Source organism: Pteronotus mesoamericanus, unplaced genomic scaffold (assembly GCF_021234165.1).
Source record: "Pteronotus mesoamericanus isolate MK-2021 breed Mesoamerican mustached bat unplaced genomic scaffold, CSHL_Meso_final contig_90, whole genome shotgun sequence".
NCBI classification, from domain to species: Eukaryota; Metazoa; Chordata; class Mammalia; order Chiroptera; family Mormoopidae; genus Pteronotus; species Pteronotus mesoamericanus.
The window spans coordinates 1594366-1621267 of record NW_026555277.1 but is presented as its reverse complement, the minus strand read 5'-3'; positions in this window follow the sequence as shown (position 1 = coordinate 1621267).

The window sequence follows — 26902 nt, the reverse complement described above, 5'->3', positions numbered from 1 at the left end:
AAATAAACATGTAGATAGGAGAACTAATTAAGAAATTCTTATATCAAAAAATAAAATATTGTAGAGCAATGAAAATTGAATTTTAGGAGCGCACATTAGTACTTAACATTTGGTAACAAAGGATAGTTATAGCTCACTTCCTACAAGGTGGTAACATTCCTACAAACTTAAAACAAGCAAATGTTTACAATAGACTGTTTTGAGATATAGATAAATGTGATGGAACTGTAAAAATGAAAACAAATTAATGGAAAACCTAAGGAATAAGGAGAATGAAAAAATAGTGTAAAAAAGAGTCACAGGTTGATGTATTAATAAGAATCTAATTCTTAAGTTGAGTGGTCATTGAATAAACATTCATTTTATTATTCCTTTTTAAATATCCATTTAAAACGAACATAAGTATTTTAAATTAAAGGGGAAAACATCAAAATCCAAAATGTCTCATATTACGTTATATCTTATGACCCGCAAATTCCCTTAGTATCATTGTAATTCGTTTTGTAAAGAGTGTCTTAAATGCCATGAAAAAAATGTCCTCGTACTTTACAACAATATCCTGAAAGTACAAAGAGAAAGAAAAAGGTTTTAAAAATGTTATCCTATAGAATGTCTGGTTTCTCACACAGGAAGAAATTATCACAGATACATCATTTCTGGGTGAAAATATATTAGTGAGGAACAGAAACTGACTAAGGAAGCCTTCTCAGGCTCAACGAAACAGCTGGTACCACAGAAGTTTTCCTGTTTTTCCTCTAGGGAACTGAGATGCTGACCATATATGTTTTTCTAGATTAAAAATAAATATTAACTTCACGTTTCAACTGGATGTGAGTCCAGCATGCCCTGAGGGAAATCCAGCTGCAGATCCAAGAGAGTCAGTGAGCCCTAGGGAAACATATCACCCATTTCTCCTGCTTCCTTGTGAATTCACTTTTACTAGGGAGTGAATGTTTAATTTTTGAAAATTTGTACATAAGTAGCAAAAGGAAAAGCCGAATAAGTTAGACTTAGACACATCAGATTTAGGATGGAGGCGCAGGTGAATGGGTAGGGATGCATAAGAAACTCTGATCAGTAAATGGTTAATTTTCTAAGATGGATAGTGTGCCTGTTGGAGCGTATGCATTGTACATATATTTTGCATGTCTAAAATATTTCATAGAAGATTTAAACTTTCAAACTATTTAAACAAAAGTACTCAAAAGACCATCAAGGAATGATTTATTGTGCAAAGATTCATTGTGCACATACCGTGGTCAAGGTTCTGCAACAGACATATTTTTTCTGTGGGAAAGGAAGAGATACAAGAATAGAATTTGAACACTATGAAAGGAATGGGGCTAAGCACTCAAATAATTCTGACACGTGTCTTGTGTGCCTGCAAAGCAGTGTAAGTACAGAGCAATCGATGTTGAGTAGGAGGTGTTTCTTCTGATGAGAAAGGACTGCATGGGTCAGTGGTCAATTCCCCTGGGACTTGGGGACAAGAACGGTTTTCATGGAAATGGTTGAGTGCAGGAATGATTCCAGGAGAGGCTCAAGATGTTGTTTGCTTTCCCGAGGAAGTCTCTATGTAAGACTGTTTGTGAGAGGATACCAGGAGCAAGACAGCAGCTTGGAGAAGCTCTAGAACACAGCATTTTGCATTTTAAAAAATTAATATGTTTGGCATGAGATGACCTGGAACCTCCTGTTGGCCATGTCATGTACTAGAGGTGTGGCATTTGGCAAGCTGTTTAATCTTTCCAAAGCACATTTGATAATTGAAAATAATGGAAACCTCACCCTCCTTTTTTTTTTTTAATAAATAAATCAAGTAATTATGCACTCTGACATTGTAAGACTTGAGATAAACGTTAGCTTTATCTTTAAAGCATGTACAAAAGAAGGCTGGAAAAGTAGATTGGGCCATTTGGTGAATGGCCACATGGAGACAGATTTTGTAAATTGTATTGATTGATTGGAAGTTGAAGGAAAAAGTTACAGATGAATAAATGGTCTTACATCAGGTTAATTGATTGATTGATACACTGGGGTATTAATAGACAAGGAGAAAAAGAAAAGACTGATTTGAAGGTCAAGGAAGTAAGGTTTGTTTTAAGCATATTGAGTGGGAGATATCAATGAGATACATATCAGAGATGTGAGGGGGTGTCTGGGTATATAAGAAAAAGATCAGAGATGGAGAAAAGATCTCTCTCTCCTTCCATCAGCCTCCCTTTCACCAAATGACTGCAGTGGCTGAGAGATAGAAGCCCAATACCAAAATAACCATGGTCATTGAAACCACAGACTAGAAGTAAAGGAAAGAATGTAAAAAGACATAAAGAGACATAAAGATAGAACACCAAAGCCACAACAACATAAGGAATGTTCCAAGGGAGGAATAAAATCTATGAAAGAAAGAAGTGAAATAGAATTGGAACAGAGCTGGAGGCTTGGAAAACAGAAGTGAGGAGTGAGAAATGTGAGGGAATGGAGAGGAGTTAGAAGCCGTGCAAAATATAGCACATTAATGCTAAAGAGGAAGGACTTTGGAAAGATCATTAAATATGATGATTTTCATGGATAGGTTTTAGTTTGGTAATGGCAGTAGAATAATTCAGATTGCAATATCTTACAATGCAAGTAAGAGTTAGAGAGGTTTAATCATTATTTCAGGAAGTTTGATGGTGAAGTGTTGTTACCTTTGGTATTTTGCTAATTATTAATAAAGGAAAGGGATGCAAAGGGACTTAGACATTGAGTTTAATAAACCGGGGAGCATAAACCTGTTTGCTTCACCAGGAAGCTACAGCTTCATATCCCAGGGGATCATAGCATTGCTCCAACAGGGAGATGAACACCCCTCCCTTCCCTCTCCAGTACTGGATTGTTAGGGGGCACAGTGGGAGGAGCTTGAACTTAGAGTCCTGTCAGTCTCACTAGGAGGTGGACCTATCAAAAGCCCATGAAAGCTTGGGAAGTTGATTGGTCATTTTGAAAAGGCACCTGGTCCATCCCACACCCAAGCTCCTGGTTATAACTCTGGGAAAACAAGGAGCTCTCTCTCTTTCTTTCTCTCACCTGGTAACACACCTGCACCATACACTTGTGCATCCTTTCACCATATCTTCATGGCCTTAGCAGCCACTTGGCCAATGGCCATGTGGACTCCCCATGGAGGCTCCAGCAACGGATTGCAGCCAAGAACACAAGCTCAACTAGCCAGATGCTGGACTGAACTGAGCCTTAAAATGGCACAGGATGTCTGAACACTGACTCTGCTTTTCCTGGCCCTGATTTTCCAAGGTGAGACAGAAGGAGATCAGACATTGGAAACCCAGCGGGCAGCTTTTATTTCCACTCAAATACATTTTGCCACCCCACAATCTCCTGCTCATGGGTGCCTGGAATGCTTTCCTCGTCATCCCACGGAAGAGCCCATTTTCCACTGACGATAGCAGTGGTGGTGTTCACTCCATAAGAACAAGACGCAGTAGGAAGCTATCAACCAACCCAGAGGTCACTCTGTTTTCTTCCTCCAGGAGCGTGGAGCATGGCGCGGAAAATGCTTACAGAAGAAGGAAGATGGTGGATTGGATGCACAAACGCTGATGCTGATGGCTGGTTAGTAATTTTAGCAGCCATCTATCATCAGACCCGTTCACTCTCTGGATGTGCATGTTTTTCACATGGAAACGTTTTAGATTGCATCAAAGAAAATCAAAACAAGCAGCACTCCTGTAGTCTCCTGGTGGGCACGCGGCCGTTTTTCCATCTCATGTCTGGCCAGGCTGAGTGGGCCCATAGCCCACAGTTCAGGAAGCCTCATCTGCCACTCTTGTCCTGGGCACTAAAACCAGCCTCTCAGGAGGAGTGACCTGCTGAAAACAGAAGGACAGAAAATTAATAAAGAAACAATTAAACATGCTAAAGTACTTGGGTCCGGTTACTTTTGCTTTTGGTGCCTAGATGAAAATTTTTGAAGATGATGTCAACAAAATTAAGATTTTTCTTGTAGTGAACCTAGCAAAGATGGACAACGCTTGCCTTACAGGAAAGGTAGGACCTAGTAGCCACTTGGCAGGCTGGGCTAAGTAGTCATCTCCTGTGGGAAAATCCAGGCAGAATTAATAACCACCTTCTCTCCTCTCCCAACATGTCAGATTCATTCAAAAATACAGTGTCCATCAACTCATATAGTTGTCTCCTCTTGCAGGCAAGAAATGCCTTATAACAAGGACAACATGTAATATATTAGCTAAGATTTTTGGAGACAGAGAAGCAAAACATCCAGGGAAAGAATTGAAAGGCTACATAGTGAGACAAAATAAATCTCAATGTAAATTTAGTTATATCTGTGAGGATTTAAGAGTTTCAGAGAGTTAAAGAATGTGCATAGTTCACAAAACTTTATAAAGACAAATTATGGTTTTCTTTAAGCCTCTATCTGTTGAGCATGCTGATTTTGTGTGTGTGTTTATATTAGTATATATTTATGTTTCTTATTTAACCATTAGAAGACCACGTCCTTATGTGTTTTGTATTCTTATCTCTGTTTTGGAGGTAAGAAAACTGAAACTTAGAGAGTTTAAGTGTCGTGGGATGAACAGTGGCCTCTAAACAAATCTGACCCTGGTCCCTGGAACTTGTAAATGTTACCTTATATTGGTAACGTCTTTGCAGCCATTATTAAGTTAAGGATTTAAACTCAAGATGGGGAGACTAGCCTCAGTTACCCAGGTGGGCCCTAAATGCAATCACACAGGAGATTCAACCATCCACAGAGGAGACTGTGCTGTCGAGAGTGACTGGGGAGATTAGAAGCTCCTGACCTTGAAGTGATGTAGCCACAAACCTAGAAGGGCCGCAGCTGTCAGAAGCTGGAAGAATCGAGCAACAGATTCTCCCCCGGAGCCTCCAGAAGGAGCGTGACCCTGCTGAGACCTTGATTTGGAACTTCTGACCTTCACAATGATGAGAAAATAAATTTCTGTTGTTTTAAGTCAGCCAGTTTGTGGTGATTTGTTACAGCAGCCACAGGCAACTGATACATTAACTTGCTGGGAGTCCCATGGTTGCTGTCAGAACTGGATCCCAGGCCTTTCTGATGGTGAAGCCTCGGTCCTGGATAAGTGGGATTTAGTATTTCCAAGTTCAGTAGGAAGGAGAAGATTAGGGTGGCTGAACCACTGAAAGCAAAAGATAACTGGTGAATCTTCCATTCACTGAATCACTGTTGAGCACCACCCCCCATTCTTTCCCTTAGAAAATGATGTGTTAAATGGCCTCTCTTCCTGCTTATCCTCCACCCCCTTTCTTTCTCCTTTGGAGTGATCTTCAAGGAAATGTGAGAGAAGTTTATCATTTTTTATTTTCAATTACAGTTGAAATGCATTATTATATTGGTTTCAGGTGCAATCCCCAGTGATCAGGCATTAACTTAATAAGTGATTATCCCAATAAATCTTGCACCCATCTGACACCACACATAGTTACTACACTATTGTTGACTATATTCCCCACATAGTACTTTACCTCCCCATGACTATTCTTTAACAACCAGTTTTGTGTCTTAATCCCTTTACCTTTTGTGCTCCATAGAATATGGAGATTTGTTGCTCTACTTGCTCAGTCATTTAGCAACATGTCAACTGTCATTGAAATAAAAATTAAAACAGAAAACACCAGAAACAAAACAAAAAGAAAAAAGACAGGAAAGGTTTAACACATAAACCTAACTCCTTTACGCATCTGTTCTACATTAATTTTTAAGTGAAAGGCTGCAAAGCACCAGAAGGACAAACCACCGTCTGAATCGTTGCTTTGGTCTGAGAGGAAGCACCGAGGGAGGACGGAAGGAGAGACTGTTATCTTAGAGGAACAGCTGCAATGTGGAGGTTTTTACCGAACTGAGAACAAGGTGTTTTTACTTTGTGACATAGTGGCATCTGAGGTTTCTAATTGCCAGTCCCGCACCGGCTGCGAGGGCATCAGCCGTCATGGGCCCTGAGTTCTAGCACCAGGAAAGCTCCGCTGGTGAAGTGATTTTGCTTTGGCTCAGGTGCACAAAGTCCTTGATTCAAAATGTTTTCATAGTGTGGGTTATGAAGGTGATGTTTCTCATGTTTCCTCAGTTAGGACGCTGCTATGGTAGGTAATTTGTAGATATACTTTATCAAATAAAATTTGCTTTTATCCTTAATTTACAAGGCGTTTTTGTCACATATGTATGTTGATCTTTATCAAATGCTTTTCTGCTATTGATGTGTGAATATAGAGATTTTATCTTTTGATTTGTTTAGATGGTGAGTTGAATTTTTAATTTTCTACAATTAAATGAATTTTGCATTCCTGAATTATACCTCATTGAGTGTGGGTATTACATTTTCTATGGATTGTTTGGTTTGAAATGGTAATATTTTATTTAGGAATTTTATATTTATAGCCAAAAGTTATATAGGAAGGTGATTTCTTTTTCCTAAACTGCATTTTCTGGCTTTGGTGTCAAAGTGATACCAATGAAATGAGAGTTTTCCTTCTTTCTTATTTCCAAAGAAGAATGATTAAAAACTATACTGTTATTAGAAAATATCTGTGAAATTTATTCAGGCCTGGTATTTATTTTAACAGACCACACTCTTGTTTCAATTACTTTAATATTTATAAAATTAGTGAGACTTTCTATTTCATATTAGACCAGCTTCAGAAAGATGTGTTTTCTAGAAGTGTGTCTGTTTGGTCTGTAGTTTGATATCTGATGGTTAAAAATTGATGATATTTTTATTATATAGTTTATATGTTAATTTTATCCACAGTTATCTCCTGTGTTACATTTATACTATTATATATTTGTAACTTCTCTCTTTTTTCTTGATCAGTTCTTTCAGAAATTTTATTATTAGTCTGTTAAAGGAATCAACTTTTGGTTTTAGTGATCTGACTAGATTTTCATTTTCTATTTTACTGATTTCACTTTTATTATACAAGGACTGTCTGGAAAAAGTCTACTCATTGCTAATATAATGAGAATGATTTGCATAACATCGATGTAACCTGGTAGCCAAGGAGAGTAGACTGGAGTGTGTATGTGTGAACAATGACAACTTCACTGTACTAGTCAGTGGGGATGGTAGATGCCGTTGAATGAGCTTGTGAACTGTGTGGCCATCTCATTCAAAATGACTGAGCAAGTAGAGCAACAAATCTGCATCCAATTTTGCATTAAGCTTGAACATTCCTCTGCAGAAACTATTCAGATGATTCAGAAGGCTGCAGCTATGGGCAACTGGTGATTGGCAGCTTCATCATGACAATGTACCTGCTTATGCATCATGTCTCATGCAGAGCACTTTTGTGAAACATCAAATCACCCAGGTGACTCAGCCCCCTACAGCCCAGATTTGGCACCCTGTGACTTCTGGCTTTTCCCAAAATTAAAATCACCTTTGAAAGGTGAGGGATTTCAGACTGTTGATGAGATTCAGGAAAATACAACGGGGCAGCTGATGGTACCTGGGAGAACTGTATGAGGTCACAAGGTGCCTACTTTGAAGGGGACTGAGGCATCATTGTCCTATGTATAGTGTTTCTTATATCTTGTATCTTCTTCAATAAATGTCTCTATTTTTCATAGGACATGGCCAGTTACCTTCTCAACAGACGTCGTATACCTTCTTTTAGTTTATTTAAATATATTCTATGCTCTTTTCCCAACTACTTAAGCTGAATACTTAACTCATTTATTGTTAGCTTATTTCCCTTTTCTGATATATTTAAGACAATATTTTTTTAAATGGGCTCCTTTTTGTGCATCTTATTTATCATTTTCATTTTGACTCAGTTCTAGGTATTACGACTTTTTTTCTTTGATCCAGAAGTGTGAGCGATGTCTGTCCTTAAAACTGTGTTGCCTTATGGCCCAATAAGTGAGAATTCTGAAATATTAGAGACCACACATACAGGCCATGGAAGTGTATCAGATTCCACCAGCCCTCAGTTCAACACCCTGCAGTGGTTCCTCTTTTTGCTCAGCGTAAAAGCAGTGTCCCGCCTCTGGGGGAAAGCCCGTGTAACCATGCAGGGGACAAGGAGGAATGTGACGGGAGAGCTGATGAGTGAGACGGTGTCCGGGGGCCACTATGAGCACTTAGCATTAGAGCTAATGCTACCTTGTGGATACTTTATCTTGGGCCAAGGCCGGTCACCTCTTTCTGTCCTAGTGATGAGGGATAACTTAGGAGGAGTGGGAAGGATGCTCCTTTAAAATAAGAGTCTTAGGAGACTGCCCTAGGAAAGAACCTTTTTCCCAAAGGAGCTGTAAAAGGGAATTTGAGAGATGGCAGAATTGCCAGATTTGGGCTTTGGTTGGATAAAACATATCACAATACTCAAGGAGAATGTAGGAGCTAAACACAGCTGACCTCCAATCAGGCTCCTGGGTTGCCATTAGGGCCTGACCTTTGAAAACATTATTTCATTTCTCTCAACTTTGCTTTCTTCGGCTCAGGTGTGTTTTATACTGTTACCTGCTTCATCCAATAATACATGTAGGCTCCAGGCTCTGTTCCACGTACAAAAGGTAGAGCAGAGAACAGTAAACAATATAACATGTTACTCATCCTGGGGTTCAAATTTTATTTGTGGAACAACCAAAGGGGCTTAACTTTCAAGCAGGAAGTAGCCGCACACACTCGGACGTTCTGGCTCGGCTGTGGAGGGGTGCGCACTGTAGGCGAGTCCATTGTTTTCCTTTTAGAGAAAGGCCTATGTGATGCCTGCAATTTGAGAAGGAAAAAAAAAGTAAGGCAAAATTACTTCCAGTTAATATATTCTGGTGGAAATGCTTGTAATTCCTAAACTACTTAAAATGCTTCACAGCAGTAAACTAGATATAATAAAAGCAATAATGAATTAAAGTGAATTTGACCTTGAAGTTATTGTGTGACTCCTGATTTCACAATAAATTGTAGCAGGATGTTCTTGATGACTCTCAAGCTGGAAAGCAATCTAAAAAGGTTTATACGTATCGAGAGTGTCACAATCCTTTGGGGGGTCTATTTGTCACTTTCTCACCTAGTGTGCTGGGAAAAGTAGGTGATGAATTTCACTTTACCAGACATCTGCCACGCGCGCTTTTAGTAGAAAATGAATTCTGCTCAAGTGGAGTCATCTTTAACATTTTTGCTGATCCTGTCTCTGCAAAGCACCTCTGGTCAAACGAGGCTAAATCCTAAAATTTAAAGCAAGTTTAAAGTAATTGCTTGTCTTCCAGAGCTAACCATTTTCTAAATTATATTTGTGGCAATAAGTCAAATAGTCATAGATCACAGTCATTAGAAATCCGTCTCCAACATGTTAAGAGGTGCCAGGCCCTGAGAAGCAGAGAGGCTTTAAAGGTTCTGCAATTAGGAGGAACCGTTTTATTAGTGACGGCCTATCTGCACAGAGCGGCGCGCATGGTAACCTAAAGCGCACTCACCCTAGTTAGCATACTGGAATACGGGGTTGTCCGGAGAGGCTCTGACACCCCCCTGGCTCCCAGCTTTCCTTTTATTCTACCATTTGTGCGTTCAACCAACCGTTGTTACCAACCTGTCACGCGTCCAGTACTTGGGAACGTAAACCACAGGGACGTCATCCTCCAGCCTCAGAGTATTTGCAGGTCCTGAAGGCAGATAAAGGCCATGAGAGCAGTTTGCCCGAGGAAGGGCCTGACGCACTCCCTGAGACAGTGAAGGGAGAGCTTTCTAGATGGGGACATGGCTGGGCTGAAGCTGGAAGGAAGAGTAAGAAGGAAGGTGAAAGAAAGAGGGAGAAGAAGGTTTGTTTCAGAAAAATGACACCCATGCTGAAGCTCCAGAAGAAGGAAGGCACTGCAGACTTGAGACTGGAAGTGTTTGTCATTGTCTGTGCCGCTCGGAAGCTCAGCGTTGCGTGGAAGGGCCACGTGATGAGGGCTGGCTCTGCCTCATGTTGACACACTTGGTGGTTAGTGCTGGGGGGACCTGGAAGTGTCCTTGGGGACTTCGCTGGACAGAACAGGGGACAGGCCTAAGTGACGTGTAGGAGACACGGGCTCTTGGCTTGGCCGCCGCCAAACGTCTAGGTGTCCTGGGGAAGATTATTTGTTTATTCAGTAGCTGCTTGTGTAAGATGAAAGTATTTGATTTTATGACTGAATATAAAGTAGTATATAGCCTTCAAAACCTTTCAAACTACAGTCCTTTAAAATTAAAAATGTACATGTAACTTCAAGATAAAAGCTTAAAAGGACACTTAAAGGAATTTTGTAAACGGATAAGTAAAAGACAACCAATCTCATAGAAAATGGGAACATGTAATTAGCTAATCAGAGAGGGTAAACCTACATGGCTAATTATATGCAAAAATTGTCAGCCTCACTAATAATAAGGAAAATCCAGATCAAAACCATAGAAGAATTCCATTTCACATTTATCCAATTGGTAATAAATAAACCTTATAATATTACCAAATGTTTGAAATAATCTCAACTAAAGGAAATTCTTTATTTAACATCATCAGTGAAATAAGCACATTAACACAGTGACATTTTATTTTGGTCTCACAAACATAAAGGTGCTCCTGGATGTGACTTCCAGGCACACCCTTAAGAGCCGTTACCGAACACCCCAAGGAAACATTCACATGACAGTTCCCAACACCATTGTCGACAATAACAAAAAAGGACTCTACCCACTCTTCTCTCGAGCCATACTCTGTCACCCACGCTGCCACCTCCAACCCCGACTGTACCCTTGGAGTCACCTTGGACTCTGGTATCGCCTTCAGATGCCATGAGTTAAAACTCTCTTTGGATTTCTGCACTAAGACTGCTACTTTCTCCAAGAACTGCATCCTTACCACGGATGGCAATCCTGGCAGCCAGCTAGTCTTCCGATGGACACCTGACCCCAACTAGACCGATTAAATGGGTATTTGGAATTAAAACCGAGACCCAGTGCGGTGAGCCTAACATGGAGCCTCCAGAGTGAGCAGAAGAGCCTCAGAAGTTACTGGGTGACTGTGTACCGCCCACTGCATATGGTTAGGGAAGCACACAGAGATGGGACTAGAGATGAGACAGTTTTACAGGTCGCTCCTGGTCCTAGTTCCCACGCAGCCAGTCAGCATTCCTGAGTTCTAAGAGATAGCCTGCTTCCTTTTAATGAGTTCTCATTTCGTTGTCAGCAGCGAGCTGCTTTCTGTTACTTGCACATAAGAATCTTGGCTGAGATTCCCAGGATACATTTCTCCAAATGTTACAATAGAAACTACATAATGGTCATAGTATAGCGCTACCCTCTGAACCTTCACACAATTTCACATTCTTTCTATGAGAAAAACTGATTCAACTTTCAAATGGTGACTCCTGTGTATTTCAAAGAACTTGCCTGAAATTTGAGGCCTACCTGTTCTGCTTTTACAATTATGTTTGCTTCCCTTTAAAACAAGTGCAAATACCCTTTTTTTTCACTTTATAAATGACAGAAGAGATGCCGCCACTGCTTCCAGCTAACCTGTCAGCACACCTCGGATTGAACCAGACGCACTGACTCAACTGCTATTTTCTAAAAGCCATTAAAAATGGTATTTAAGATGCTTTGAAAGGAAAACAAAGAAGTAAAGCCAAATTCATTTTAATTCTAGAAGGAACAATCCACCTTTTCCCCCTCCAGTTTCATGACTATAAAACTTTAAAAAAAAAATGTTTAGCCTGGAGGTTTTCTTTAACTGCTGATTTCCTCAGAGGTTGATCAGAGTTTCCAGCAGGATGGAGCTCCTGGGCGAGTAATTTCCATTTAGGTAATTTAGCGCAAGGACTGCATTCTTCGCACGCTTTCCAGCTTCCCCTGCTATCCATCTACAAAGACTCTTGTTTTGAACTCCATGAAGCCTCTCATTCCAGCCACTTTCCTGCCTGGTCGCCAGGAGGCAAATGGAGTCGTGTAGCCGCTTCTGGCGGGAGCGGCCGGGGCTCTGCGCTTCCACAAGCTGAGCACAGAGAGGCGAACTCATTTGAAATGTTTATTACATTTTATGATTTCAGTTCATTTCCTGCTCCTGTGAGGTTACTGGGCTATTTGCTGGAATATGAAAGTACACAGGGGCCCTCCAGTGATGAAGTAATTTAATATTTTTGGTAAAAACAAAAATCCTCAAAGAGTTTTGCAGTTATGCACCAGTCAGAAAGGACATTTGCCCTGGGTACAGAGCGCACTCAGCTCTGGCCGACGATGCCTACGCAAAAGGCAGGATTTCTGAAAGAGGCTTCAAAGGACTAGGTAGTAAAAGAGCTCACGAATAAAATGTATTTTATGAAAACTGAAAACCACACCAAAACAAAAAGCCATTGATTTTATTCACTTAATGTTTTATGTAGATATAAATATATTTATTGTATGTGCATATATATATATACACACACATATATATATATATATACCTTTACCACCTCATTACTGCAGGCCTAGAATTATATAGACCATTTAAGCAACGATGTCACTTCAAGATCATTCTAGATCGACTCGTCGACCTCCTTCCTTTTTTTATAGAACACATTAGTTTCTTAGAGCTATGTATTCAGAAGCACAAAAAGCAATACTTCATAACTTTACTACAAAATGTCATTATACTTTTACTATTAAAAACAGTTAATGACATGTGAGTGTGTTTAGACTGACAAAAAAAGTACATTAAAAAAATAAAAGCAAATGACATTTTTAAAAATTTAATAATATATCTGTGGTATCTTTTAATGTTACAAATTATAAATTGTCTTAATTATTATTCTTTGAAAATATACATTAATAAATGTTCAACCACGTCACCACTAATTTTTCTACTTTCCCACCTCTACCCTAAAGTCTCCTGCCAATTGCCACCTATTTTTGCTTTTGTTTTTTTTTCTAGGATAGGTTTCAGTATTGTTTTGTGAAGTTTGTTTTCCTCACACAAAGTAATAATAATTTGGATGGAATTTTATTTACACTTATGTATAATATTTGTGTGCTTCCAGTGCTAACGGCGAATACTGGTGCATTTATTTCCTCTTATCTCATGTTTGACCATGTGATTTATTTTTCTTGCTTCCTTACACTGCCAAAGACCCCTGGGGCAATGTTGGAAAGAAGCAGAGGTGAGCATCCTCAACTTGGTTGCCAGCTTAAGGGGGAAGAGTTTAGTATTTCCACAGCAGATGCAATGTTAGCTCAAGGTCTTTGATAGATGCACTTAATCAAATCAAGAAAGTTTCTTTCTCTTCCGAGTTCCCTGATTTTTAATATGAATCTCTACTGAGAACCATATGGTGTTTTTCTTTACTGTGTTAATTTTAGTGACCTGCATTTATTGATTTTGAATATGCAACTAATCTTTGCAATATTTCTTGATATAAACCAAATTAATCATGATATATTATCCCTTGTACATAGTATTGAATTTGACTCATTATAATTTTGTTTAGGACTTTTGCTTATGTTCATGAAAAATCCTAGCCTGAAATTTTTCTTACAATGACCTTTTCAGTTGCACTATAAAGGTCATGCAAACCTCAAAAATGAAACAGGCAGTCATATCTTGTTCTATTTTGTAAAAATATTTATATAACATTTGTGTTATTCTTTTGTTAAATGTTTGGAAAAATTCAGGGAAGCTCTCCTTACCAGGAACTGTTTTTGTGAAAAAAAATATTGATTTCACATTTAAATTCTTTAATATAGGAATACTCATATTTATTATTCTTTCAGTTTTATTTTTCAAGTGATTTGTGTATCTCCTGTATCATGACATTTATGGGCATAAAGTAGTTGACAGTTGTGGTAGATTTCATTGTGGCCCCATTTTTCCTTTCCCTGTTCTTCTCTTTATAAGCTTGTCTCAGCCTCCTAACTGGGCACAGCCTAGTCAGCTGAGATCCAGAAATTTCCAGACAGATGAGAGGATAAAGGATTATGCCACAGTGGCTTTAAGTCACTGACTTGTGGGATGGCTTACTTTATAGTAGTCAATAAAAGAAAACTCCATGATTTGCTTCATGATACAGTGTGTGTGGTTATGTGACATGACTGATTTGTGTTTTCTGCTCTTTTTCCAGATCAGTCTTGCTAGAGATTTAACAAACATGGCTCTTTCAAAAACATTATTTTTTGCATTTTCTATTTCTTAGAATTTTGCCCTTATATTTGGTTGCCTTCCTTCTACTTTCTATGGGTTTGATTTGCTGTTTTATCTAATTCAAATATTACTCTTATTCATCCTTCCATAGTAGAACTTTCAGTGCATGTATGCAAGAAATTCTGTTTTGTCCAATAGATCCTTTATATTCTTTTTCTTCATGAATAAATAGGTGTCCTTTCCAAAGACATGTCCTCCAGGCCACTAGTCCTTGCCCTATTGTTTATAATCTTTTATTCCAACCATCTAATAAAGTGTTAGCTTCACCCTTGTATTTATCGGTTCTCAAATTTCTGTTCAACAATTTGGATGGATTCTGAGTCTTTCCTGCAGTTCTGCAACTTTTCCTCTATTTTCTTGATATGTTACCCATAATTATTTTAATATCCTGTCTGAAAACAACAATACCTGAGTCATCTATGGACCTGTTTTCTGTTTACTTCTATTTTCCTTTGTCTCCCGTTTGTTGTTCTGTATGTTAGCATGTTTCCTATTTTTGATTAGGTGCTGCACATAATGGGTAAAAATTACAGTGGTTCCTTAAAAAATGCTTAGTGCTTCTGTTGCAGGATAGGCAGAGGTCTAGTGCATGAGCTTGGTCCTGTGGAAGGCAGGTTTTGGTAGGCATGGTCGTTTCATTCTCCCCCTCCTCCGCCAAGCAGCCTCCTGCTTCCATTTAATTGGCCAGCACTGGATCATGTGAGCATCCCTAGTTGCAGAAGAGGAAGGAAATCAAACATCTTACAAAATGAGCAGGACTGGGGCTGGACCCGTGACCACTCCGAACTAAATCAAGGTTCTCTTGCAAAGGGGAAGGTCAGCAGGTATTTTATAGGCAGTGAGCACCGTCTGCCATAAAATCCATAATTAATGCAGGTAATAAATGTTCTTTATAAAGCACTATGATATAAATGACATTTACAGATGACTATTAAATGTTTATAAAAGGAGAGAATGATTAAGGATCATAATATCTTGTCATAATACTGTCATGTTTCAAATAAGTTCATCAGCATATGGTAGTTTGTGGTGAGTACCATACAAAATGACACTTCATTTTAAGGACTATTTTTAGAGCCCTTCTGGGTATACAGCAAAACTGAGCAAAAGATGTAGAGATTTCCCATGCACCCCCTGCCTTCACACATGCAGCGCCTCCGCCACTATTAACATCCCCCTGTGGCACCTTTGTTACAACTGATAAAACTGTGATGACACATTATAATTACCCAAAGGCCATAGTTTACAGGGGAGTTCACTTCGGTGATACATAATGACATATATCCACCATAACTGTATCATGCAGAGTATTTTCGCTGCCCTGGAAGTCCTCTGTGCTCTGTTTATCCCTGTCTCTCGGCCCACTTTCCCCTAACAACACGTGGCAACCACTGATCTTTTTACTGTCCCCATAGTTTTGCCTGTTCCATAAGGACACATACAGAAGTCTCTGCTAATCCACAGGGGATACAGTCCAAGCTCCCCCAGGGGTGTCCGAAACCACAGATGGTACCGAACCCTTTATATACTATGCCTTTTTTTTTGTCTTGTACATACACACACATATTGTGGTTTCTTTTTGGTATATCCAAATTGCCAGCATCGCTACTCCCATGCTTTCTGGCCATTATTAAGTAAAACGATGGTAACTTGATCACGAGCACTGAGGTACCCTGACCCTTGATCTGATAACTGAGGTGGCAACGGAGTGACCAGTGCGTGAGGGGTGTATGATGCAAACATGCTGGATGAAGAGATGAGCCATGTCCTGGGCAGGACAGGGTGGGTTGGTGCAAGATTGCATTGTGACACTCGCCATGACATGCAATTGAAAACTGAGGAGTTGTTTATTTGTGGAATTTTTCATTTAATATTTTCGGACCGCATCTGACCCCAGACGACTGAAACCACAGAAAGTGAAACCGCGGATAAGGGGCACTTCTGCAGCGGGAATCGCACGGTGTGTTGCTTTTTCAGATTGGCTTCTCTCGCTTAATAATACGCTCTTGAGGTTTCTGCAGATGTTTTCATGTTTTGAGAGCTGGCTTCTTTTTAGGGCTGAATAATATTCCCTCCTCTCGATGTATCCTCCTGGGTTTTGACAGAATGGATATAATTCGGGGAAACACATACTCGTGTATTATGTAACAGAGAATACGCTACACAGGGCAAGGTCCGGAAGTGTCGCAGGAGCTTCCGTCCCCAAGGAGTTGGGGTCCACTATCCTCTCGGCACATGTATGTACTCGCAAACCTGGAAGTTCTCCAAACCCGGTAGTTAGGGAATTTTTATGGATGGAGGCTTCGTCCTGTAGGCATGATCAGTTTTTTAAAATTTAAAAAATGTATATACTTATTGATTTTAGGGAGAGAGGAGGCAGTGGAGGGGGAGAGAGAGAGAGAGAAGCATCGATCGGCTGCACACGGACCTGCAGGCTAGGTACATGCCCTGATTGGGAAGTGAACCCACAGGCTTTCTCTGTTTATTGGACGGCACCCCAGCCACCCCAGCGAGGGCGGCATGATCGGTCACTAACTTAGTCTCCAGCCCCTCTGCCCGCTCTGCAGCATGCAGGATGGGGCTGGAAGTTCTCAGCTTCTCATCACGGCCTGGTCTTTTTGGGGACCAGCCCCCATTCTCAAACCATCTAGGAGCCCCTCCCTACCCCCCGCCCGCCCCGGAGAGATGTTCCAACAAGGCAGGAAATTCCAAGGCATTTGGAGCTCTGTGTCAGGAACTGAGGCCAAAGACCAAATATTCAAACAAAAGATGCTCCTAACACCTCTATCATTTAGGAAATTACAGACGCTTTAGGCGCTCTGGACAGGGGCCATGGAGAAAGACCAAAATATGTATTTTTTTAATGATATCACAAATGCAGATTGGAGATGTGAAAGGCTTGCTCTGTTGGTTATAGAATTTGAGAATCCCACCTCCACACAACCTTTTTTATATTCTATTAGAACTTGCAAACGTGTCTTAGTCTACCCCTCCCAGGTTTTATTTGGATTGAATGCGTACATTTCTTCATGTGTTTTGAAAGCATTCTGAAATGGTTGTAATTTCATATACCTCCGTAGGATACCGGAGTAAAGTCCGATTCTCAAACCACATTCCTGGCTTTAATAGATTATTTCTTCTTAAAAAAAAAAAAAAATCAGTTTGCTTTATTTCAGCGGCGGTTTTGATTAAGATTGTAAACACCTTCCCCATTTTGTAAGAGCCCAAGCTAACTGTGAAATTGAAATGAAACTTCTAGAACTAGAAATGAATTCTTTCAAAAGCCGAGATGCACTTTTACCATTCTAGGTGCTCAGGAGAGGAAATCTTGCTCCATAAAACTGAGAGATGTGAGGTGAAGATCGGTTTCCAACTGAAAGCTCTCAAGCCATTGGGATATAGTGGAGAAAGGAGGAAAAATGGTGAGTTATGGTGGCAAAACAGCAAGAGCCAAAACATTAAAGATTACAGTAGATTTTTAACAGGAGCATTTTTTTAACATATTCAAATATAAAATTCCATAAAGGGCAATAAATAAAATGTTACTGTTGTGAACGTAAATATGAACCATAAAAGAACACACAAAAAGAAAACCAGTATGTATATAAGGCACTTGAGATCCATAAAACATATTACTATTTTTCTCTAACATAAACAAATTTTTGTACACTGAAACATGCATATCTGATACAGTCAGTGAAAATCTAAAAATAAAAGCCCTAGTGATATATAACTTAATTTTAAATATTGAAGCATGCTTTAAATAGTCTTTTTATACTTTGAATATTATTTTTACTTTAGAATAAGAGGAAACACACCTTATTATATCCACTTTGAAATAGCAGAGGAAACAATGTCTTATCTATGAAATTCAGATAAAATTAGGTCTTTCTCTGGCAATGAATCTTTTTGATTTAGTTTAAAAGAGAATAACCATCCTTGGACTCGACAAGAAAAATATTCTGTGATGTTCTCTAAAAAGCACCCTTATTCTCCATTAAGGTTTAATATCATTATTATAAAGGATGTCTTTTATTTTAAGAAAAGCATTTTTTTCTCAGTAAAACCACTGCATGATTATATTTACTTTGGATTAAACTACTTTAAATCTCAATGCACATTCCCACACTATCCATTACAATTGAGAGAAACATCTTTCTATTTCATTATATAGCCTTCTGTCTTTGTTTCTAAATCTTAATCCTTTCAAATAGTTACTTCTATGTGGTTTGCAGCTTATATTCCTCTTTCTTCATTTTAAATTCCTTCTTAAATATGATATTTTTATTTTTTCTTCTAGTTTGCCACAAGCAGTGATAAAATATTAAATGTAGATTTCTCTGCATTCCTTTCTAGCATTATTATGCATTATATTTAATATGCAATGATTAATTTATTTGATTCATAAACAATCTCTTAGAGATATACTGTATGTAGAGGACTTTGCTTGCTATATGTTTTCTTTTATTGATTTGAGAGGGAAAGAGGAAGAAAGAGAGAAATGCTGAGTTTTTGTTCCACTTATGTATGTATTCATTGATTGATTCTTGGATGTGCCTTGGCCAGGGTGGAACCTGCAACCTTGGTGTACTGGCCAGGGTGGAACCTGCAACCAGGGTGGACACTGCTCTAGCCAATTGAGCTACCCAGCCAGGGCTGTATACTTTTTTTCTAAGGCATAGAGTTTGCAAGCTATTTATAAATTTAAGAGAAAATATAATTTTATATGGCATTGATAAATTTGTTTACATCACCCTTTAGATAATTAAGTATAGATTAACCAAAAATTCTAACATGTGTTTTTCTTCTTTGTTAATAAAAAGGCATTAAGGTGGGAGAGGAAGGTTAAATTATTTTAACATGAGATGAATAGGCATTATCTCTAATTTTCTATCATGTCAAACATCACTATGGACAAACATCTCTAACTCTATCATATGGAGATGAGATGTTTTATAGTTATTAATAACATGTCAGTAAATTTCATTTTTAAATGAACACACATCCTTGCCTCATACTCCTTAGCAGTATTTAAATTGGGAATTAAAATACTAACTTTCATATTGAATATTCAGCAAAGCATTGACAGTTCTGAGCATCCATCATGTAGAAGTATGTCAGGAATAAGAACATAAACCTGTACCAACCTTGAGACAGGGTGCCCTGTGGTCAGACGCTCTGAGGGCGGATTCACCTACAGTACTGGGGCCGTCTGGGTCTGGTTACTTCACAACTTGGTGGCTCCGTAAGTTCACTTTTAAAATGTACGTAATAATATGTGCATCAGTGGATCGATGAGAGGATGAAATGGTGCATCTCAGTGCCTATGTGAATTGAGTGAACTCTAAATAAATGTCAGGTATTATTATTAACATTAGTGTTCTGGTTATTGATAGTTCAATCTCTTGATACATTCAACTATCACTTTCTCACTTCTTATTTTTTATTTTTGTCTTATTAGAACTATAGTTGTTGGGTCAGTTTTTAAAAAAGTAGTTCTACGTTTATTACCAAGTCATAACTACAGAGGGACTATGCAGAAAAGCTAACATATTTCAACTTCTCCAACATTCTCAGAGCAACAGATCTTTTAATGATATTGCTCTATAACAGCATGAAAACGTGGAAGTTTCTACTCAGAGAGAGATACAAGTGGAAAAGGAACTCACCTTAAAATACCCATTAAAAGGCTGCCCATCTAGTATTATGGTAAGAATGGAGTAAATAGGTATGTGCATGCTAAGAAACAAGAGTTGTGACATTTTGACAATTCTATATACCAGTTAAATGGTCTGAAATATGCATTTAAAGCTGGTCTTGCACATATAAAGATGAACTGAAAAAGTCATACTAATACTCTATATTTTCAATATTTTTTGCTTTGAATAACAATTAAAAAACAAATCAAAACACCATGTCAAATCAAGCGGGGCGGGGGGGAAGCAAAGCTTTATACATTAGTACCTTAATGACCGTTTTCCTTTTTGGGGGGAAAAGGAACTTCCAGTATATTTATTTATTTATTTTGCACTGAATCCCCCCAGTTATAAAACTGGTCCTGTCCAACCATGTGGGTGTCAAACACAATTATAGAGGGCAGCTCTACATCACTGCTTTCTAGAAAATTAATACTACAAAAATTGTGAACATAGCTTCAACTCCATGTTAACTAAGTACTAAAAAGTCAAGTTAGTAATTCATAAAAAAAAAAACAACTGAAGTTTGGCACTTTTCACTGTATTTACTTGTTTTAACCTCTGTGGTACATCCTTTGATTCTCTCCCCATGCCACAACACAGGACAATAGTCATCAAAATATGTGGTCCCTTATTCTCTTAGTTTTTGCTATTGAGCAAGGAAATGCACTGGGATCCAGGAGGGAACTGAACCATAGAGGCTGCCTCCCTCCCAGCTTTGGTCCATGCCTGCTCTCCAGAAAATTCCCTCAGAAAACAGGATGCTCTGTGAGTTGCAGAGCAGGAAGCAGACAGCCTACGCCTAGCATCAACCATTATGTATCATTCATGCATTTGTGTGGATATGCAATGTGTTTGTCCAGATTCCAAGAGCTCATTCAGTCCCAGGTTTATCTTCTTTCCTTCCTATTTCTTCTGGTCTGAGCTAATCCCCAGCCAAAGCTCCCTGCATTCCTGAGTCTGCAGACTCAAATCTGCAGATACTTGCTTCTAGGCCCACACGCATCCAAGTTTCTCTAAATGCCAAACCCGGCCCTCTGACTCAGAGGCTCAGCATTGCTTGAAACCTCTCCAGTTTTGTCCTGTCTGAGGTCAGTTTTGCCCTTAGGATTCAGGAAATGATCCAATTCTAAGGCCAGTGGTGAATTTAGGTATCGCCATTCTGTAAGGTGAACCGCAAATGGGGAAATGAGGTGCTGGACCTTGTAAGACTGAAATAAATTTGAGCAAGTGGAAAGATGGAAGCTTTTAAGGGACTCTCTTAATAATTTATTCTTGGTGTCATTCAGTCACTCAAGTATTTATTGGGTGACTACAATGTTGTAAATTTTAGGAACATAGTGAATGGTGAGGAGATAAAAACCCCAAAAATGTCTTTGTGGGACTTACAGTTTAATACTAGGAGACATTCAAACTGAAGACACAACACATTGTGTGCCTTCCTTTTTAAAAAACCTCTATTTCTACCCCATACAAGGGGGGAAAGAGTGAACACACACACACAAAAATCAAGCAAACAAACAAGCAAAAATCCCACAGGGTTGAGACATAAAGCTGATTATGTTAATTCTTCCTTGGAGGGCCTCATTTGAAAAGAATAGTTTAACTACCAATTTTAGGAAAAGATTTGCTTCATGAATCCATTCTGGGTAATTGTTTAAAAAAGGCTGAAGGAATGAATATGCTTTCACTAACATTTAAAAAGAGCCAGGGCAGCATCCTCAATGGAAAAAAACAAAAATCTCTCATCACAACTATTAGTTATTACTTTGGCTTCTCAGTGCCCAAGCTCCTATGTTTGCAGAATCCCTCATTATGCGTTTCAGTGGGATCAATGTGAGATTTGCAATGCCTTTGTAGGAGGCCTTTGTGTGCTGAAAAGATTACTCAGAAGAAAACCTTTTCAAAAAGAATTAATTGTTAATTATTAAAACTCCAACTCCAAAAACCTAATTTATATTTATACTTTGACGTCAAGTTATGAATCTAATTATTCTATTTATAAATCAACAGAATTTCGGCAAACAGTTTTTAAGGCAGCCTGGGGTAATTACTTGGTCTTATTTACAAATTAGATATAGTACATTCCTTGAAACAATTTTAACTAAATATACAAATTTAGCGTTGCTGATTTTCTTTTTAAGAACTATTTTTTGATTGACAGAACAAAAAAGTCTCCAACAGTATGGTAAATTTTCAAGGTAATGAATTGAACATAAATATGAAATTAACTTCTCAGAAAAATTGATCCACAGCCTGAGTCAAGCTTTTGCTGCAAGGAAACAGGCTTTTAAGCAATTCAAAGAGCTCACCTTAGTAGCAATTTCTAACAGGAAAAGTGGTTGGAGTATTATTTTACACTAGATTTTTAAACTCGTGTGAAGGAAACATTGCACAACTGGATAAACAGTGATTAAATGTCCTGAGGCATTTCACCAGGTAGAAAGTCAGCTGCAGGATTCTTAGAAGAGGCTCTTAAGCTAATTAATGTCTGTCAGAAAATTGTTCAAGCATTTTATCATGTGTGTTAATAATTATGTGGCTTCTGGTCACATCACACCCCAGAGTTCCGCCTCAGCTCAGCAGAGGAACGCTGCTCTTTCTCAAGAAAGTGAATCTTAAATTAGCATGCACGGACCATTATCATAGTAAATTTCTACTTAAATATTCCACCAAGGAAGTCACCCAATTCAACATGTTTTAATTTGAATTACTGTATCATAGCATAGTATCTTCCATGTTACAAATATTTAACATGTTAAATTGCACAGAATCCTTCTTAACACGAAAATGCAAATACTATCAGTTGGATTCCCCTAAATGTTTTCCTAGATTAAATCTTCCCAGGGTTATAATATGCTTATGACCTAGAGGGGCATGAATCCTGCTGACTGAAGTTGTTTTTTGACCAGAGAACTCAGGTGAGTTTGAGGCTGGGGCTTTCTAGCACAGGAATTTTTTCTCTTCCCATAATATGTGCTGAGTCTCTTTTTATAGTCACTATGTCCAAGCCTTTAAGAGAGGGTTGCTGTTCTCGTCCATGTAGTACTTGTGCCCAAAATTAAAAGTTAGAATCATCTATTTCTCCCACCTGCCAGTGAACGTCTGAAAGCCCCACTACACACCTACAGTGTGGGTGTATATGAGATACACACACACACACACACATCCCTTTGTTAAATGGTGTTGCATTTCTATGGCTCTGGCGTAGTAAATAATTTTCTGTCTAGCTGTAATGACATCCTGACATTCCAATAACCTCTTCACATCTGCAGTCGTTCTGCTGCGCCCTTTTTAAACCTGATGGAGTCTTTTCCTTGTCTGATTTGGCACCATCTGGTGCGCAGCAGAGGTGCAGGTATGGCGGTGGCCGCGGAGGGGTCCTGAATGCAGTGGTGACAGCGTGTCACCCAGCCCCACGGGATCCTCAGCACGATCTCGCAGTGATTCCTGCCAACGAGTTTCAAGTCCGGCTCTCTATCTGGATGTTTCCTAAAAACCTCCCCACGTACAGTAACCCCCTTTATCTGTGGCTTCACTTTCCACAGTTTGTTACCCCCGGTCAGCCAAAGTCAGAAAACGTTCAATGGAACATTCCAGAAATAAACAGTTTCTAAGTTGTACATTGCTGGCCTTCCCGAGTAGCATGATGAAATCGCGCCCCCCGGGTGTGACTCAGCCCGTTTGTCCAGCGTGTCCACGCTGGGTGGGCCGCCCGTTCATGAGTCCCTGCGTAGTCATCCTGGTTACCAATCAGATCGATTATCAAAGAGGGACACCACAGTCACGTAGCTTCATTAGAGAATATTGTTATATTCCTCCTTATTATTGTTGTTGTTGTTCATCTCTTATTGTATCTAGTTTATAAATTAAACTTTACATAAGCATGTATGTATAGGAGAAAATACAGCCTAAATAGGGTTTGGTACTATCGGCAGTTTTAGGCATCCACTTGGGGTCCTGTGAAGTATTTCCCACAGAGAAGGGGGCGCACTGCGTTACCTTTATGCTAAACTGTTTGCAGCCAATAACTCTGATATGTAAAAGTTTGCTTAAAGTAGAAAAGCTTAATGAAAACTTAATTCATAGCAGCAGGGTTTAGTGTTCAGCGACATAGTAACAGTTTGTTGCCTGGGTATTTTTTTAAATCATTTTCTAACTTAAGTGCCATTTTAAAGTATTTTATACTAAACAGATAATCTGGTGCTTTGCTGAAGATTAATATATGCACAACCTGGAAAGTAGATAACAAATCATCAAAGTTTATTACCGTTATGTGATGGAATTATAAATGCCTTTTTCTGCTTGTGTGTATTTTTTCAATTTCTTAAAACAAAATTTACTGCCTAGGTAATTTTTAATGATTTTAAGTTGTATATTTGTAGGAAATAGTATGTGACTTGAATATTACTATTGCTTTTTAGTCAAATTTTTACGTGTCACCATTATCAATATAAGCCATTGGGGACAATACCCAAATGATAGACACATTACCCAGGATAATTTAATCGCCATCTCTAGGGCAGCCACGGGAACCCAAAGGTAGTAAACTTAAGGAAACATGTCGAAAACCCACGAGACTATAAAATAATGTAATCTTCTTCCATTATTTCAAGTGACCTCAAATTTGCTCTGTGCTTTTAGACAATGGTAATCTTATTTTTTTAATTATTTATATGTATTTAAGACAAACGATCAGAAATAGCAGTCGGTATGGAAAGCAGTACTTATGTCAACCCATATTTCATTGTTCAGCCAAGCCTTAGGCTCCGGTCCAGCGTTGTTACCTGAGCATAAACTCGGGACTTCGCGAAACGGACGTTGGAGAGGAAAGCCGGCCGGCACACAGAGGCACTGGTAAACCACACGTCAGCCGTAACGCTGTAAAACATTTCAGGAAGATGTCACTGCTAAGCATTGAGAGCTACATATTTTTCTCTAAGCACCGCTTTCCTTGCATCCCCACCTGTTTTGATGTGTCAAACATTCTTGTCATTTCCTTCAAAACGTTTCCTCATTTCAGTTACAATTTCTTATTTGCCTCATGGATTATATAGAAGTATCTAGCTTCATTTCATAAGTGTGTGATGTCAGGCAGCGGAATAAATGGAAAAACCTAACATTAGCAGAAAAACAAAATATTATTTTCCCCAGAAATCATTGTGACCTTAGTGTAATTCTAATTGATATTCCAGGGGGATTTAACACGGCATCTCGCAAAGTGATTCATTAGTTCATAAGGAATAAGGAAAGAAACAAAAACAGCCACCATTTCTGTCCTTATTCCTAGCTGACAGCTCTGCATTTGCTTTCAGAGAGGAGCTGCGGGGCCCACTCTGGCGTTGTCCGCACCCCCACCCTTGGCTGGCGAACGTGCTTCCTCTGCTGTGCGGTGAGACGGCGAGAAGATGGCCCAGTTTCTCTGGTCACGCTGCGCAAGCGCTAGCAACATAGTGCTTCGGGATTTCCTGGCCATGGGGAGGCACAGGTCCAGGCAAAGTTGTGTGGAGATCAGAGAACTGCTCAAGACCTTGTAGATGACTCTGCACCTCAGGGAGCAGCCTGTCCGCAGGACCCGTCCCTGAGGGTTCTCCTGCGCCCACCAGGACCGACGCTCTGGTCCGCGCTGGCTGGGGCACCCGGCGCGGGTCACGACTGCAGTGGGGCCTGGTGAGCGGCAGGGGGCGAGAGGCTTTCGTGAGAAGCTCTCCCCAGAAGCCAGGGGCCTGGGAACAGACCCCCTCCTGGGCGCAGTCAGCTCAGGACTGATCCTGTTTGTACACGGCACGGAGATGTCTGAGCAGGGATTAAGATTGCAGACTGTTAAGCAAGGAATTTGCACATGTGATATTTTCAAGAATTTGTAACATGAAAGAAGCTCTGACAAATTAGAAGAAAAGGTCAGTTCTGTGATTCCACTTCAGAATCCAGAACTGAGTAATGGTATTACAGGAACATTTTAGATTTACTGGAAAAAAATGTCCATGTGGTACAGAGCTCCATATATCCCACACAAATGTCCCTGTCAGTATCAATTTAGCTAGTGCGGCACATTAGTTATAATTAATGAACCAATATAGATGTATTCTTATTATCTGAAGTCCATGCTTTTTCAGATTTTCTTAGTTTTCTTTTTACTTTTTTTTTTCTTTAGAATCCCATCCAGGATAGCATATGTCACTTGGCCATCATTTCTCTGAGAGCCTCAGTTGATTAGGCCTTATGATGGAGTCAAAAATATTTTACTTACTTGAAAACAGATGGCCTTGAGATTTCATCCACTCCGAAAGCTATGATTTTACCCAATGCTGGGGCACTTTTGGGAATGGGGGGTCTCCAGGATGGGCCTCCGGTTGATGGTGCCCTTGACTGTTACTCTCAAGGTGCCTTTGGGCAGCAGATGGGAATGGTGCTCCAAAAGTGTCCTTAAGTCTTGTACTCAAGTCAGACATGCAACTTAGAAACAGCAGGCACACAAAGAAAACAAGAATGACTTTCTCTCATAACATTTGTTTTACTAGCACATTCTGCCTTCATTCGTTGCTGCAAGAAAACTTTTGTCACACTTAAAATCAAGCAGTTGTAAGTCAGCAATGTTGATGCAGCTGGACTCAGTATACGAGGGTATTTTTTCTAAAGTATATCCTTTTAATATCACTGCTGGCTATCTGAAATATTTGGAATAAGAACCATTTCCGGTGAAACGTTGTGGGAATTGCACATTGTGTAATAACTTGCAAAGAACATGCTGTCATACAAAAGATAAGGGTGTGTTTGTGCTGTTTCCTCTGAGTGGCCTGTAGGTAGAGCTGAGGCTGATTCTGCATAAACATTTAAAGGGTTATGGGTCAATGCTAGGATTTGCTGTGCAAAATAGGCACAGATGAAAAGAATATCAGTGTAACTCTGCAAAGCTACAGCCAGTCTTCTGGGAACATTTGGTTAGAAAACATGAGTGAATGTAAAATCACTTGTATATCAGGCCTACCTCTGATTGATAACAGGTGCTTTTGAAGATATGAGGC